Source organism: Quercus suber, unplaced genomic scaffold (assembly GCF_002906115.3).
Source record: "Quercus suber isolate HL8 unplaced genomic scaffold, Cork oak 2.0 scaffold_118, whole genome shotgun sequence".
In the NCBI taxonomy this organism is placed as follows: Eukaryota; Viridiplantae; Streptophyta; class Magnoliopsida; order Fagales; family Fagaceae; genus Quercus; species Quercus suber.
The window spans coordinates 944,463-961,557 of record NW_027069583.1 but is presented as its reverse complement, the minus strand read 5'-3'; the positions used below and the strand labels follow the sequence as shown (position 1 = coordinate 961,557).

General features: G+C 35.4%; 1 pseudogene; it reads right to left on the bottom strand.

The window, feature by feature from the left end:
- LOC112001108 (uncharacterized) overlaps positions 1–17,095 on the bottom strand; it is a 65,739-nt pseudogene that overhangs the window by 30,070 nt on the left and 18,574 nt on the right.

Genomic DNA, 17,095 nt, shown 5'->3' with positions numbered 1-17,095 from the left:
GATTGCTCTAGAACACTAACCAAATTGTTGACATATCTTGTCTAATGTTAATGGAACTGTTATCTTGGTATGACGCTCTTTTAAAAAAAAAAAAAAAATTTAAAATACTAATATTATGCAGCAATAAGTTGGATATCATATGCTCAATTCTTCTTATCAGAGAGGGGAATATATTTGAAATATAAATGGCTCATCTTTTAGTTTGGAATTAGATATTAGGAACCAGTAGAGCATCGTTGTTATATCCCTTTCATAGGCTAGAACACAAGTTATAGCCTCCTTTTAAGTCTTTGGCATTCCTGTAACCAATTTTTGGGGTTTACCCTTATAAAATAAGGGGATTCAAACAATTGTCAACTTTGTGATTTTAATGCGAGTGTGAATTTGATTCTTGCATTTTCGATTTGAACAATAATTAACCACATGCACTTTAGTTTTGTCAAAATTTAAACCTTTTATTAGTACCAGCTGATGTGCGGGATACACTATGATGTGCATAGACATGTTTCTAATAGTGATGTATAGGATTTAAAACCCTCTCCCCCAACTATCGAATAATCAAGAAAAAAACAAAAGGAAAAGAAAGATATGTATAAACATCAAAGTTTAATGCTCAATCATATACCATAGAATTATTATGAAACCATCCCATTCGATAATAATACATCATTAGATATTGAAAAGATAATGTTGGACAAAAGAAAAAATTATGAGGAAGTATAGAACTAAACCAATTGGTAAGAAAAAGAACAACAAAATTCGTATTGGAAAACACAAGCAACCTGATGTGTGGTAAGATAGTTAACTTATCATTTAGAAAGAATAACATACCTCATTTCATCCTTCTTCAAATCTTTATAAGAATGAAATTGTAGCTTATATGACCTTGGAAATATTGCAATAACTAATTTTGTACGATCAATATATATATATATATATAAGCAAATATCTCATGCAGAAAAGCATGACGTTCTGCCTTGTAGTGCTCTATTAGAGCAAATTTTGCATTTGACCTTCCACGTCAACTCTTAAAAAATGGAATTTAAACATCTTCTTTGAAATTGAAAGGATGTAGGTTATTTAATTGCTTCAACAAAAACCATTGAACCAGTTTATCTCTCTCTCTCTTAACTGTTTCAGTTCCCATTTAAATTTAATGCAGACAATCGTATTTCTTTATAAATCAATATCTATATCTATCTTTTCCCTTAGAAAAAAATCTATATTTATCTATAACCTTTGTAACTGCCAGAATTGGTGTAAGGGTTATGTGGAGAATAACACAAATCCCATTAGATACCTGCCCATCAATCAATCAAATATATATATATATATAAAGAGCAGAGCCTCTCTATCTACAATCTTCCAAACTCCCTCATTAATCGTCACATTTACTCTCTCCTGTCCACAACTCTCTTCTCTTGATGTCTTTTAGAATACCCAAACCATTCCTCAATTACACAAACCTATGGCTTTTCAGCTCTTCCTATTCTGCAAATCAATCTCCTCTTATGGTATTTGACATACATTTGGTCATACCCTCAATCTTGAATAAATGACTTCAAAGGGTTTCAAATATACCACCGATCGAGGTGCTCTCCACGCTTTTCATCGATTTCACCAGGTTCATAAATCTCTCTATCTCTCATTCTCTAAAAATTCAAATTTTATGCTCTTCTCTTTCTCATTCAATTTTTGAAAAAAAACAAAAACAAAAATAATCAGATTATAAGCTTCTTTGAGAGTCTCGGGGATTCTGTAGGGGGAGCCTTAGTCGATGCCAGCCCTTGAAGCTTTGTCTCCAACAAAGCACATCAAGGAGCTTAGCTTCTTTTTATTTTATTTTATAATTTATTTATTTATCCGTATTTACTCCTACTTGAATTCTCTGTTTATTAGCACCTCAAAAATTTTTACTGAAAAATTTCCTGCCAAATATTATTGTATTATCTATTTGTCTTTTACTGTTGTGAATGATTCTAGGAATATTTGGGTCATTCACAAATTCAAGTTGCCCTTGAAATTCCATCCTCAAATTTTTTTGGCTTCATAGGAAAATTTTCTAGATGTTAAAGATTGATTAGTTTGTATGATATATTGTGACACTGTATTGTAGCTGTGTACATAAACTACATGTAGGATAGATTAGTGGGGAGTTAAATGACTTGTAGTTTTGGTCTATAATCATAGTTAGTTAGTTATTCTCTGTCTTGACACTTGTATAGCTGCTATAGGATATTTAGTTAGTTAGCTTTTTGCTATTGTTTTCCCGCCATTCTGATCTTGCTATATAAGGAACAAAGCAAGATATTATCAACGAGAAGATTCATTTTCACAATTCTCTATTTCTACTCTCTTCCTTTCTTCTTTGTGTGATTTCCAATCCACCATTGTAGGAGCTTGAGAGTGGTTTCAACATAGGGATCGCATTGTTTGTGCCTATCTCAATGGTGCATAAAGTGTTTCTCAAGATGGAGAATTGGCATGCCTTCCCGTTGAAGGTAAGCAGCCCAAATAGTAACTACAACTAATGTTTCTTAATTTATTTTATGTGGTTCCCGATGATGAATTAGCTTTAATTAGAACTAAGCTACAACTTAGCATATGATATTCTTTGAATATTTTTGAAAAACTTTCTACTAGATTTGGTCACTAAAGCCTCTTCTCTTCACTAATTGAAATTCTCTGGGAATTTAATAGTTATCCTACTTTGAACATTATTGCAATAAAGTTCATCTATAAATGAAAATTCACACAGTTTCTTTTTAAAATTTTCTTTCAGGTTTTGACTACTATGTTTGATAACCACAAGGGCAATTTGCATCACTTGGATTGAAGGTTCATGATGGCAAAAATGACCCTTATGTGTTGGACATTCTTTTGGCACTAGTTCTTGGTATGTAAGACTTCGTATTAGCGGCAAAGGATATTTTTCTTACTATATTTAGCCATAATTAATGTATTTTGGAAGCTTCAAGGAGGCTGCAAAATCATTATATATGAATCATTACGGTTTTGTTAATAAGTTGAACAAAATGGTCAAATTTCACCCTTTCATTTTTCTTTATAAAGAAGGTTGTGGTAAACTTCCTGCTAGACTCATCTTCCTGCTAGACTACAAAGACTGTTTCTTTTTTCTTTTCTCCTTTTTACTAATATAATATAATTGAAACTAATTCTACAAAAAGTATAGCACAAGGTTAAAAGCAGAGACCTTAAGCGAGAGAGCACGAGGTTCTACCAAGTGGTGCATTCTATGCAAAGAGAATTGAGATATTCTCAAGTGCCATATCAAAGATAAGAACAAATTAAATATTGACTTTTTGTTTCATTTGGTTCGATGTTTCAAGACTTTTCTAATTAAAAAATAAATATTCTTTTTATTTTTTATTTCAATGTTTCAAGACTTTTCATCCCTCACATATACACACAAACATTTTGTGTTTTAATTCATTATTTTCACCTCTTGCACTTTTATACCTTTTTATATACCCACCCATAGCCCTTCATGCCATCACATATCAAATACAAAGACTAAAAACAATGTCATTTAGATTCAATCTTTTGACAACACCTATTTAGGTCTAACATTGTTGTTTCATCTAATCCTAACTCGTATGAGCTAGCTACAAACAAGGAAGGGGAGCTTGCATTTTATATTGAGTGACAACGACAATTACAATTTTGATGTTAAGGTCAAACATTGTGGATTTGTGGGTTTTGTAAATGATGTGATTGACTGTGGGTGTTTGGGATATGTAGTTTGTTTTAAAATTAAGTTGAAAGAGAAAGACGCATTCTATATCAACTTTTATTTTAAAATATTCCTCTAAAGTTGTTGTTGTTGTTGTTTTTTTTTTTTTTTTTTTTTTTTTTTTTTTTTTTTTTTTTTTTTTGGTCTATAATCATAGTTAGTTATTCTCTGTCTTGACACTTGTATAGCTGCTATAGGATATTTAGTTAGTTAGCTTTTTGCTATTGTTTTCCGCCATTCTGATCTTGCTATATAAGGAACAGAGCAAGATATTTATCAACGAGAAGATTCATTTTCACAATTCTCTATTTCTACTCTCTTCCTTTCTTCCTTGTGTGATTTCCAATCCACCATTGTAGGAGCTTGAGAGTGGTTTCAACATAGGGATTGCATTATTTGTGCCTATCTCAATGGTGCATAAAGTGTTTCTCAAGATGGAAAATTGGCATGCCTTCCTGTTGAAGGTAGGCAGCCCAAATAGTAACTACAACTAATGTTTCTTAATTTATTTTATGTAGTTCCCGATGATGAATTAGCTTTAATTAGAACTAAGCTACAACTGAGCATATGATATTCTTTGAATATTTTTGATAAACTTTCTACTAGATTTGGTCACTAAAGCTTCTTCTCTTTACTAATTGAAATTCTCTGGGAATTTAATAGTTATCCTACTTTGAACATTATTGCAGTAAAGTTCATCTATAAATGAAAATTCACATAGTTTCTTTTTAAAATTTTCTTTCAGGTTTTGACTACTATGTTTGATAACCACAAGGGCAATTTGCATCACTTGGATTGATGGTTCTTCCTAACCAATGGCTGTCCCTGCTTGTTTGTGTGGTATTGCACTGAGTCTAATCATTGCTTCCAGGAAAAAAGCTGAGCTACAAAAATAAACAAGGCCGAAATAGTCGTCAAAATACCCGCTGTATATGCCCTATGTGGATCACCGGCTATGGCGAGGAGTGCATAAGAATAGCTAAAACAGAGGGTGACATTGAGTGCGAAGAACATAACGAACCTTCATGTACCCATTTAGAACGAGGAAAATAATTAACGAGTTTGAGATCAGAAATGTGATAGCATTACAAACGAGGAACACCTGAAAAAGGCCATCTGGTGGTTGCAGTACTGCTTGTAACAGTCAGCTATCAAGCGCTACTCAGCCCTCCTGGTGGACTTTGGCAAGATAATGGTCTGTGCAATACCACTGAAGTAACCGAATAAGTGGTTCATCAGGACTACTCCCTACTTCAGTGGTATTGCATAGACCATTATCTTGCCAAAGTCCACCAGGAGGGCTGAGTAGCGCTTGATAGCTGACTGTTACAAGCAGTACTGCAACCACCAGATGGCCTTTTTCAGGTGTTCCTCGTTTGTAATGCTATCACATTTCTGATCTCAAACTCGTTAATTATTTTCCTCGTTCTAAATGGGTACATGAAGGTTCGTTATGTTCTTCGCACTCAATGTCACCCTCTGTTTTAGCTATTCTTATGCACTCCTCGCCATAGCCGGTGATCCACATAGGGCATATACAGCGGGTATTTTGACATCTATTTCAGCCCTGTTTATTTTTGTAGCACAACTTTTTTCCTGGAAGCAATGATCAGACTCAGTGCAATACCATACAAAGAAGCAGGGACAGCCATTGGTTAGGAAGGAACCCCTTTTCTGATATTCTTCATTTACAGTAATTATTCTCCTCATTCCGGATGTTGCAGAAGACCTTTTGGATGATATCGCTACTGATGCTTTGCGGTGCCAGGTGGAAGCTGATTTTGGTACCGCTAAGAGGAAGGTACATAACTACATCTCTACTTCATATGATCGGTTTCGGGGAAAACTAGAATCAAAGATAAAAGAAGTCATAAAAACGATGAATTCTCTAGCTTTACAAATAACTACTATGGGTCTGAAAGAAGTTCATGAAGGGAGATCTTCCCAAAGTGGGTCCACAAGTTCTCTGGTAGATCCAGAAACTATAATTTACGGTAGGGATGATGATGAAAAGGCAATAGTCAACTTGCTGCTCTCAAACGATGTAGCAAGCCACAACCACTCTTTTGTGATTCCCATTGTGGGCATGGGTGGGGTTGGAAAGACAACCCTTGCTCGGCACATCTACAACAACCAAAGAGTCATAGACCATTTTACCCTTAAAGCATGGGTTTGTGTTTAAATGTAGGGAATTAAAATTTCGTTCATGCCCTTCCCTTGAGTCTTTTGCCATATCTGATAGATATAATTCTCTGTCATCATTTGGTTTGGATATCTTTCCAAAGTTTTGTAGTCTCAAAATCAACATGAGTGGCAACAGCAAGTCTCTTTCAATTTGGGAGGGACATGAACTTGTTATCCTAGCTTTGGAAATGAAGGAATGCCTTAATTTTGCAGATTCTCCCAGTGGGGGATTGCCAGCCCCCATCCTTACACTGTTAAAAGTTCATGATTGCCTTCGTCTCAAGTCACTTCCTGAAAACATGGATATGCTTCTCCCAGCTCTTCAAATTTTGGATATTGCAAACTGTTAGCAAGTTGAGTCTTTTCCAGTAGGAGGCCTGCCAACCAATATGAATTGTCTTGCCATCTATGCTTCTGAGAAACTCATTGCCAATAGGAAGCAGTGGGGTTTGAAAAGACTGCACTCTCTTAATCAATTATTATTGTCTTGTCATGGTTGCAGGGAAGAGAAGTGCTTTCCTAAGGAGGACTTCCACAAGTCTTAGCACTCGTCCTATATAGGAATTTTAAAATCTGAGATCCCTAGACAAAAGGGGCCTTCAAGTCCTTATCTCTCTTCAACTATTGTCTATCTCAGACTGCCCCAGACTAAAGCAAATGCCAGAAGATGGGTTTTCTTGTCTCCATTCTAAGCTACAGTTTCATCAATGTCTTTCCTTGACATTAATGAAATCACAATACGGTACTTCTTCCACTCTACCCTCTAAGCCTCCATTTGATTTTATTTATGCTTCTTTCTTACGTTGTTTATGGATAAATAAATTTGAAAAATTTGTTAATCCAATAAAAAATGGAAAAAATAAAACGATTTCTTCTAAGATTGTTAGTCCAAAGCTGGAGTTCTCAAGTTTTTATGGGTTCTTTTGTAAGATTATTTCCATTTGTTAGTAGCAAGTGCCACAAAAGGCTTGGTCAAACACATGCCAGAAGAGCAGTTAACAAAACAATTGCCTAGGAAGAAGGGAAAGTAGTGTTGAAAGATTGGTCACATCTGCTGCATAAAAATGGATGCCCCAACCCAAATCAGGTATTGGTTCTACTTGTGCAGCTAATTTCAATCTTGTTTTTACTTATATTTCTTTTTAAACTTTCTACTAGATTTGGTCACTAAAGCTTCTTCTCTTTACTAATTGAAATTCTCTGGGAATTTAATAGTTATCCTACTTTGAACATTATTGCAGTAAAGTTCATCTATAAATGAAAATTCACATAGTTTCTTTTTAAAATTTTCTTTCAGGTTTTGACTACTATGTTTGATAACCACAAGGGCAATTTGCATCACTTGGATTGATGGTTCTTCCTAACCAATGGCTGTCCCTGCTTGTTTGTGTGGTATTGCACTGAGTCTAATCATTGCTTCCAGGAAAAAAGCTGAGCTACAAAAATAAACAAGGCCGAAATAGTCGTCAAAATACCCGCTGTATATGCCCTATGTGGATCACCGGCTATGGCGAGGAGTGCATAAGAATAGCTAAAACAGAGGGTGACATTGAGTGCGAAGAACATAACGAACCTTCATGTACCCATTTAGAACGAGGAAAATAATTAACGAGTTTGAGATCAGAAATGTGATAGCATTACAAACGAGGAACACCTGAAAAAGGCCATCTGGTGGTTGCAGTACTGCTTGTAACAGTCAGCTATCAAGCGCTACTCAGCCCTCCTGGTGGACTTTGGCAAGATAATGGTCTGTGCAATACCACTGAAGTAACCGAATAAGTGGTTCATCAGGACTACTCCCTACTTCAGTGGTATTGCATAGACCATTATCTTGCCAAAGTCCACCAGGAGGGCTGAGTAGCGCTTGATAGCTGACTGTTACAAGCAGTACTGCAACCACCAGATGGCCTTTTTCAGGTGTTCCTCGTTTGTAATGCTATCACATTTCTGATCTCAAACTCGTTAATTATTTTCCTCGTTCTAAATGGGTACATGAAGGTTCGTTATGTTCTTCGCACTCAATGTCACCCTCTGTTTTAGCTATTCTTATGCACTCCTCGCCATAGCCGGTGATCCACATAGGGCATATACAGCGGGTATTTTGACATCTATTTCAGCCCTGTTTATTTTTGTAGCACAACTTTTTTCCTGGAAGCAATGATCAGACTCAGTGCAATACCATACAAAGAAGCAGGGACAGCCATTGGTTAGGAAGGAACCCCTTTTCTGATATTCTTCATTTACAGTAATTATTCTCCTCATTCCGGATGTTGCAGAAGACCTTTTGGATGATATCGCTACTGATGCTTTGCGGTGCCAGGTGGAAGCTGATTTTGGTACCGCTAAGAGGAAGGTACATAACTACATCTCTACTTCATATGATCGGTTTCGGGGAAAACTAGAATCAAAGATAAAAGAAGTCATAAAAACGATGAATTCTCTAGCTTTACAAATAACTACTATGGGTCTGAAAGAAGTTCATGAAGGGAGATCTTCCCAAAGTGGGTCCACAAGTTCTCTGGTAGATCCAGAAACTATAATTTACGGTAGGGATGATGATGAAAAGGCAATAGTCAACTTGCTGCTCTCAAACGATGTAGCAAGCCACAACCACTCTTTTGTGATTCCCATTGTGGGCATGGGTGGGGTTGGAAAGACAACCCTTGCTCGGCACATCTACAACAACCAAAGAGTCATAGACCATTTTACCCTTAAAGCATGGGTTTGTGTTTAAATGTAGGGAATTAAAATTTCGTTCATGCCCTTCCCTTGAGTCTTTTGCCATATCTGATAGATATAATTCTCTGTCATCATTTGGTTTGGATATCTTTCCAAAGTTTTGTAGTCTCAAAATCAACATGAGTGGCAACAGCAAGTCTCTTTCAATTTGGGAGGGACATGAACTTGTTATCCTAGCTTTGGAAATGAAGGAATGCCTTAATTTTGCAGATTCTCCCAGTGGGGGATTGCCAGCCCCCATCCTTACACTGTTAAAAGTTCATGATTGCCTTCGTCTCAAGTCACTTCCTGAAAACATGGATATGCTTCTCCCAGCTCTTCAAATTTTGGATATTGCAAACTGTTAGCAAGTTGAGTCTTTTCCAGTAGGAGGCCTGCCAACCAATATGAATTGTCTTGCCATCTATGCTTCTGAGAAACTCATTGCCAATAGGAAGCAGTGGGGTTTGAAAAGACTGCACTCTCTTAATCAATTATTATTGTCTTGTCATGGTTGCAGGGAAGAGAAGTGCTTTCCTAAGGAGGACTTCCACAAGTCTTAGCACTCGTCCTATATAGGAATTTTAAAATCTGAGATCCCTAGACAAAAGGGGCCTTCAAGTCCTTATCTCTCTTCAACTATTGTCTATCTCAGACTGCCCCAGACTAAAGCAAATGCCAGAAGATGGGTTTTCTTGTCTCCATTCTAAGCTACAGTTTCATCAATGTCTTTCCTTGACATTAATGAAATCACAATACGGTACTTCTTCCACTCTACCCTCTAAGCCTCCATTTGATTTTATTTATGCTTCTTTCTTACGTTGTTTATGGATAAATAAATTTGAAAAATTTGTTAATCCAATAAAAAATGGAAAAAATAAAACGATTTCTTCTAAGATTGTTAGTCCAAAGCTGGAGTTCTCAAGTTTTTATGGGTTCTTTTGTAAGATTATTTCCATTTGTTAGTAGCAAGTGCCACAAAAGGCTTGGTCAAACACATGCCAGAAGAGCAGTTAACAAAACAATTGCCTAGGAAGAAGGGAAAGTAGTGTTGAAAGATTGGTCACATCTGCTGCATAAAAATGGATGCCCCAACCCAAATCAGGTATTGGTTCTACTTGTGCAGCTAATTTCAATCTTGTTTTTACTTATATTTCTTTTTAGTTGTACATCAGGAAAAAAAAAATAAATACAAACATACAACTGAATTTTTGAAATTGAAAATATAAAACATTCTCTTGAATTTTTGCAAATCGTAAAATGTCCACAGCTTGGGTCTTTTCCAGAAGGTGATCTGCTATTTTTATCTAATTTTTTAGCAATCGATGACAACAAAAAACTTATTTCCATTAGAATGGAGTGGGGTTTGCAAAGACTTTAGTCTCTTAAATAATTACAATTCCTAAGTAGTGATCTTGATTGCTAGGATGTGGAGTCCTTTCTGGAGGAGTATTTCTGTTTCTCTTCTTTTTGCCGTTTTCCTTTCTATTTTTCTTTTGGAGCTGTAGATGAAACATATCTAGCTACCTTGTTCTCGACTGTTACAACTTGATTTGAAATTTTCATGAGGAAAGAGTCCCATAATTTTTTTTGTGCTCTGCTATGTCACTCCAGTATTCGATTCATGTGACCGCTTCAGAATTATGTTTCTTTCTGCAGGGCATTTTCTAAACTCAAGCCTTTTGTGCACATTCTAGTTGGAAAGGGGCTTTCAGCGTTGTCCATTTCCTATATATTAAGTTCAGGTAATTTTGAAATTATTAAGACATCAAGTATTTTTGTTCCTTATTTGATTATTGATACTTTCTTTTAACAATTTAAACATATTGTGTGCTTGATGTAAAACATTGTAGAAAAATAAGGATAAAAGAGTAATGCAGGGATAAACAACAAATTCTAGGCTTCACCACATAGAATCAATGTAGAAACCTTAAGCATCACAACCTAACACAAGTTATTAATTAAACACATGAAAGCTAAGGTCGGGGGGTGGGGTTGGGTGCCTAACACCTTCCCATCCCCAGGTGAAGCAGATCACTCATCTCCAGTTTTGTATAAGTGACCCACTCAATTTTACTATCAATTTCACTAATATGTTGACATGTGCTGAAATAAATGGTGAATACTCTGTGCTCACTTTTGTTTACTTGAATCCACTTTTGATCTTTCATTCACAATTACACACATAAACATACTGTGAAATAAAATCTTATACCAAAAAAGAAGTACAAAGTTCATTTTTGTATGTGAGTAATGTGTTCTTTAGCAAACCGTCAATATATTAAAACCTCTTGGGAATTGACTCAACGGTGGAATAACAAGTGCTAAAGGTGTGTTGAACTATTCCTTCTGGAAGGAAGTTTACTCAAAAGCAGTACAGCTCCTGTAACTAGACATTCCATAATAAAATTTCCCTATAGAAATCACAAAATTGAAGGAAAATAGGAAATATTAGTTGCGAAAAGCGACAGCATCTGATTGGTTGGCTTCTATTTCAAGTGAGGTACTATGCTTTTCAAGCATACTGGTAGTGTGATAATGCATTCCACTTGCTATTATTCAAAGGTCATTCTTCCCATATGAGGCTTAAAAAAATGATTCTTTGAAGAGGTGGCTGAGGTTGCTTGTCCCCTACTACTTAAACCACTGAAAACCCTAGTTGTATGCCCAATATTCTAGAAACCTCTCTCTCTGAACCTCCATGGCCGACCACCAAGGTCAGCCATTCTCATCTCTTTGGTGACAAACCAACACTGAAATAGCCTTCCCCTTTATCCATCGATCTCACTTTCTCTGAGCTCTCAATAGTTGATGGGCACTATTGTCTTTCAAGTTGAACCAGCAGGTGTAAACTTTTTTGTGATTCACGGATAGAAACTCTGATGCACAACACAAGACTACCTTTTAGTCTAGTATCATTCATTGACGTGTCTATTTCATTGTTAATATTTGTTTACACACAGATAACAATAATAGTTTCTTTATGTTCGGGGAAAGTTCACCCACCCTCTTTGAGGGTATTCATCAGGTTTAAAGGGTATCATCTATAAAAGTTACTTTTACTAAAGTTTGGCACTAATACTTATAAAAAAAAAAAAGTTTTGCACTATTACTAACACATGCCATGCCTTACACACACACACTTCAATTTGAAGACACAAAAAAGTGGAAGCAGTGAGAATATATAGAGGATGGTATCATATGGGACTGAATCAAGACTGTACCTCTACTTCCTTCCGTTGTTTTTATCGTTTTCTGTACTAGCAATGGTTGATATTATGGATCATGGACATGTTTTTTCAATGCACTTTGAAAACACGTGGTTAGTCTTCTAGGAGATTACACTGGTGCCGAGAAGGATCTGCTCCATAGATACTCCCACATGTTGTCCCCCCCATAATTGCTGGCAAAGTTTGATATAGTACTATATCAAACTTGAACCACCTTATACTCCATTTGAACCACCCCTCTGTCACTCAGCTTCTAGTCTAAATATATCTAAGTGGTTGCCCCTCTTGTCTCCATGCTTCTCAAACTTCCATTAGGGTTTGGAAAGATTGGTTCCATAGAGTGTCTTTATGCTCGGATTGAGAGAGAGAGAGAGAGAGCGAGAGAGAGAGAGAGAGAGGGAGATGGAGATGGTGGTGGTGGTTGGGGTTTGCCACGAAGGAGCATGGATGCTTCAATTCTTTAAGATTGGAGAGAACAAAGAGAGATGGAGGTGTTTAGTCCAAGATCGGTATTAGAGAGAGAGATTTCAGTGAAAGGATATTGGTTATATCGCCAACGTGAACTTGATAACCAACAAAGAACATTGGTTATCAGATCCATAACACTTCTTAGGCCATCATTTTGGCATAATTCAGCTACCACAGTGCACTTAATTTGTATACAGACACCGGTTGTATACAAATTTACTTGGCTACTTGTGAATATCTAGGCAGCGTCACACAAGCATGTCATGGCCTTGGCTACATGCTCACGTTAGGCTGCCATGGCCTTGGCAACGTGCACACGGGCATGCCTTGGCCTTGGCAGTGTGCACATGGGGCTACCATGGGCATGCCAGCATGCTTAGAGGAGGTTATTTGGGTATGCCCACGTGCACGCTGCATCACCTCGCCCCCCTTCCCCCGGCCCAATTGTGTTCCTAAATTTATTCCAAGATTTTAGAGAGGGTATCCAACAATCGGTTCAGTATTTCAAGTATTTTTTGAATTTTTATGATTTTTCCTATTTTTTGGCTTCTGAAAATCATTAATATATATATATATATATATATGTTGAATCTGGACTTGAAAATTTTCCTACTTCAAGATTGGATTTTTCTTAGCATGTGTGCAATAATCAAGACAAGATTCAAAGAATCGCCCCCACAAAAAGGTCATTATGTTTCTTCAACAAATCAATGTTTCCTAATGCTAGGAAGGATCTGCTCCTAAGCACTCTTTAGGGAGGAGTAGTTTGGCAATGCATGATGGCAACCCCCCATGAGCTTGGCCAAGGGTAGGCATGCTCAAGCCAAGGGAAGATCGGCCACTGTATTGCTGAGTAGTTAGTCTTATCTCAAGGTGGTTTCAAATGATAGTCCAGGGAAATTCATCGATCGCCTTTTACTTTTTTGGCTTGAGTGGTTAGTATCTATGCAATCCCACTTTAATTATGGTTGCATCGTCCGGTGATATTCATCAATCACCTTAAAATTCTTTGGCTTGAGTGTTTAGTATTGATTGATGAGTGGTTAGTCTATCACCCCATGGCTTTGCTTTGTTTTTTAGTGGGCAATCTTATATCACACTTCTGGTAGAATGTGACTCGGCTTATGTCTCCTGTGATGAGTGTTCTAAAAATTTGAAAAAAACATGAATTAAAACTATGGTATGACAAATGCGTGTGTGTATATATATATATATATATATAAGCTAATGTGAATTGAAAATAATATTTTAGATACAAGCTTGACATCAAGTTGGTGATACAACAGAACATGCAAATTTTGTAGTATTTGACAAGGAGAGAATTTAATTAAAGTGCCTGGTACGCAACTTTCCAATATGAAAGAAGAGGTAAAAATATTGATAGAAATAGGTAATTTGCTTAATGAAATTAATTATATTACATTACACTAATTGAAATCCTTTTTTTTTTTTTTTTTAAATAATAGGATGAAGATGGTTACAATATTATTCCAAATTATATCAAATGCATAATTGGAAAAACCTACATCTTCCAAGTGAAAGTTACTTACAATTTCTTCGTTCACAAACCAAACTTTACGGTAACTAGATTCTTTGAAATTGAAGGAAATGAATAATTACAGGTAAAAATGGTTCACTTATACTTTATTGATGAAGTTATAATATCATCAGTGATACATAATGACATATTGCATCTTTGATTATAGGAAACAACAAAAAGAGAGACTGAGAATGGAAATGAAGTATCCAAAGAAACAATCTGTGCTGAAGTAAAGAAAAGAAAATTTTTGAAGAAGTACAATTGCACAAATAAATATTAATTGGTTCTTTTTAAAACTTCACACAATCTTTAATTTCCTTAACAAGAAAATAATAACTTTTGTATTTTTACTGTTTTGCAGATAAATCCAAAACGAGAATGTGGAAGCTCAAATAGAAGTGTTAGATGATCAGCGAACATAGAAAATATTTAAATGAAACTTTGAATTTTTAGACTTCAAATCAGGTCGTGATGTTGTGCTTTCTGATAGAAGAATAGATGCTTCAGAGCCTATCGACTAGTTTCAGCTAAAGGTCATATTTTAACTCTGCAGAAAAACGGCACCGTATCTCATTATTACCAACGGTGACGTTTTGGTTTTAAAGAGAATTCTTTCAGTCAAGCTCTACGACATCGTTTAGCCTTGGAGCTTCATAGTTAGTGTTAGCATCTTTTTCAAAGGATTAGCTGCTGAGATATTTTTTTGTAATGATATTTTCTGTTAAGAGCACATTAATCACGTGTAAATAGAGTGTAACTAATTCCAAGCTTTACGGAATTATTGTTAGTTGGTTAGATTAGATTTAAGTTTTTCTCTTGCTCTACATATAGATAACTATACACATTGTATTATTCAGTTAGTATTGCTAATATTCAATCACATAGATTTTACTCTCTGTTCTTTCTCTTCTGCCGTTGTTACACTGTATACTTTCTTGTTTTCTTCACTTTCATTTTAGAATGATTTGAGTTTGGAAATATTTACTATTTAAGCTAAATTTTTTGGAACTCACAAGGGAGCTGAGTATATGTTTTATCTACTTTTCAGAGCATAGAAAACGGAAATTGACTATTGACTCACCTACCCTTTTTTAACCTACCTGTGGCTACGCTAAATTAAATGGAACACATGATTATTCGTGAGCATTCAAATAAGACAAGGCCTAATGCACCACTTGTGACTATCAATCACGTTCCAAATAGATTTGAGAGAGCAACTTTTTAATATCAAGTGTTGTGGACACTATGATATTATTAAGGCTTTTATATGCAAAAGACTCAAATTTGTCCATTGGGTCTCGAATATGCAAAACTCACCTGTTTACTTACAAAATCATTCCACATTTTACCCGATCCATCATCCATCCAATTTGGCCATTTAAGGTCACTTTCAATACATCATCCAAGGGGTTATATATTGAAAAACCTTGAAGTGGTTAGTCAATAAACCAGAAAGAATATCATTCCTTTTTTGTAAAAATATAAGAACTTTTGCTCCAAATTCTTCTTCACAAACTATAAAGACTAAAGTGGATTAGCATGCATATTCTAACATTAATTACCACTAATGATTTAGCACAGTTACAACTTTTTTTCTGGGTAAAACATGCCACAGACTTTATCAAACTCCTAAATAGTTAGATTTATACATATGTTAAAGGTAAAAACATGACCATTTTTGCTCTCTCTCTCTCTCTCTCTCTCAAATACACCCAAACATTTGAGTGTTATTATACCGTATAACTTACTCAAAATTCATCATATTATTAATTAATTGTGCCTTAAAATAGTTGGACACCATCAGCAACTCTCCTTCTTAGTCTTGCTTAAAAATTTAAAAATTAATTAAAAATTAACAAGAAAAATAATAACATCAACTCATCTAGCATTTGTTGGTTCTAATTGGTTTAACTAGTAACGTTTATGATAAAAAACAATCATCATATATCAAATGTTATATGTTAAAATTATACTGTATCTATTATAAAAAAAATACAAAAAAAATAAAAAAGCTGAAAAATAATATCATGCATTTGACAAATTACTAGATTACTGATGTTGATGAAATCATAACCAGTGTAGGTCATGACATCGTGAACCTGGGCATCATGGGTGGGAGTGGAGGCTGTTATGGGTCATGGGTGGTGATAGAGCTGCCGTGAATGGTGGTTACAAGGGCAGATGGATAGAGAGAAAGACGATGAAAAAGTGGTGTGAAACAATCAATAGATTATTTTTAACATTAAAAATGTGATGTTTGGAGGGAATTAATGGTAACTTTCTAATGGTGGATGTAAGAGCCAAGTGGCAATGGAACTAAGGACTAAGTCTAAAATGGCGGTGTATCAATGTTAATCGACTAAAATAATACTCCAATTTTAAACTTAGTAAACTAGAATAACAATTGATCAAAGTTATAGAAGGTGAAGTGTATATTTGTTAAAAACAAACAACTTTCGGTTTAAAAGTGTCTTTAATAATAATTGATCAAAGTTATAGAAGGTAAAGTGTATATTTGTAAAAAACAAACAACTTTCGGTGTAAGAGTGTCTTTGTCTTAATCATATATGTTCTATATGGCAAAAGTAAAAGGTAGCTCTAGATGGCAAAATATAAAGTAATCACCCAGGAAGACCATGAGAAATATTGCATTTGCGGACATAGAAATGACACCAGTTAAAGATGGAGTTCAAAATTGCAAAGAAAATGTGAAGGTGTTTCAATAGGTTCACATTTGGATTTGGTGCAGTATCGTAAGTCTTGATTTAAGTGTTGAAAAAATAAAAGGATCTAGAAAAAAGATGGATTTGAACACGTTTCCACACAAAAAGATGGATTTGAGTCTTCATCCACTCCCATGAAACAGTATTAAGGGGAAGAAGGATGATAATAAGTTAAGAGAAGAAATTTGTGATGAGGAGTACTTCTTTTTTGAATAAATTTTTTATTAAAAAAAATCCCGGCAAAGAAGCCAAAAAAATTGAAAAATTTAGGATGGAAACCGTGAGGTCCAAGGGGCTTTCATGGAGAGAATACTTTATCAAGTGAAATAGAACATCATTGGAGCACAACACAACAATCTTGTGCAAGTCTAAGTCGGCATGAAATTGAAAACACAAAAAAGTGAATATATTTCTTAAGGCCAAAAGCATCAAATCAAGGAAGTAAGGATTAAGGAACCGTACGGAATACGATCTTCCC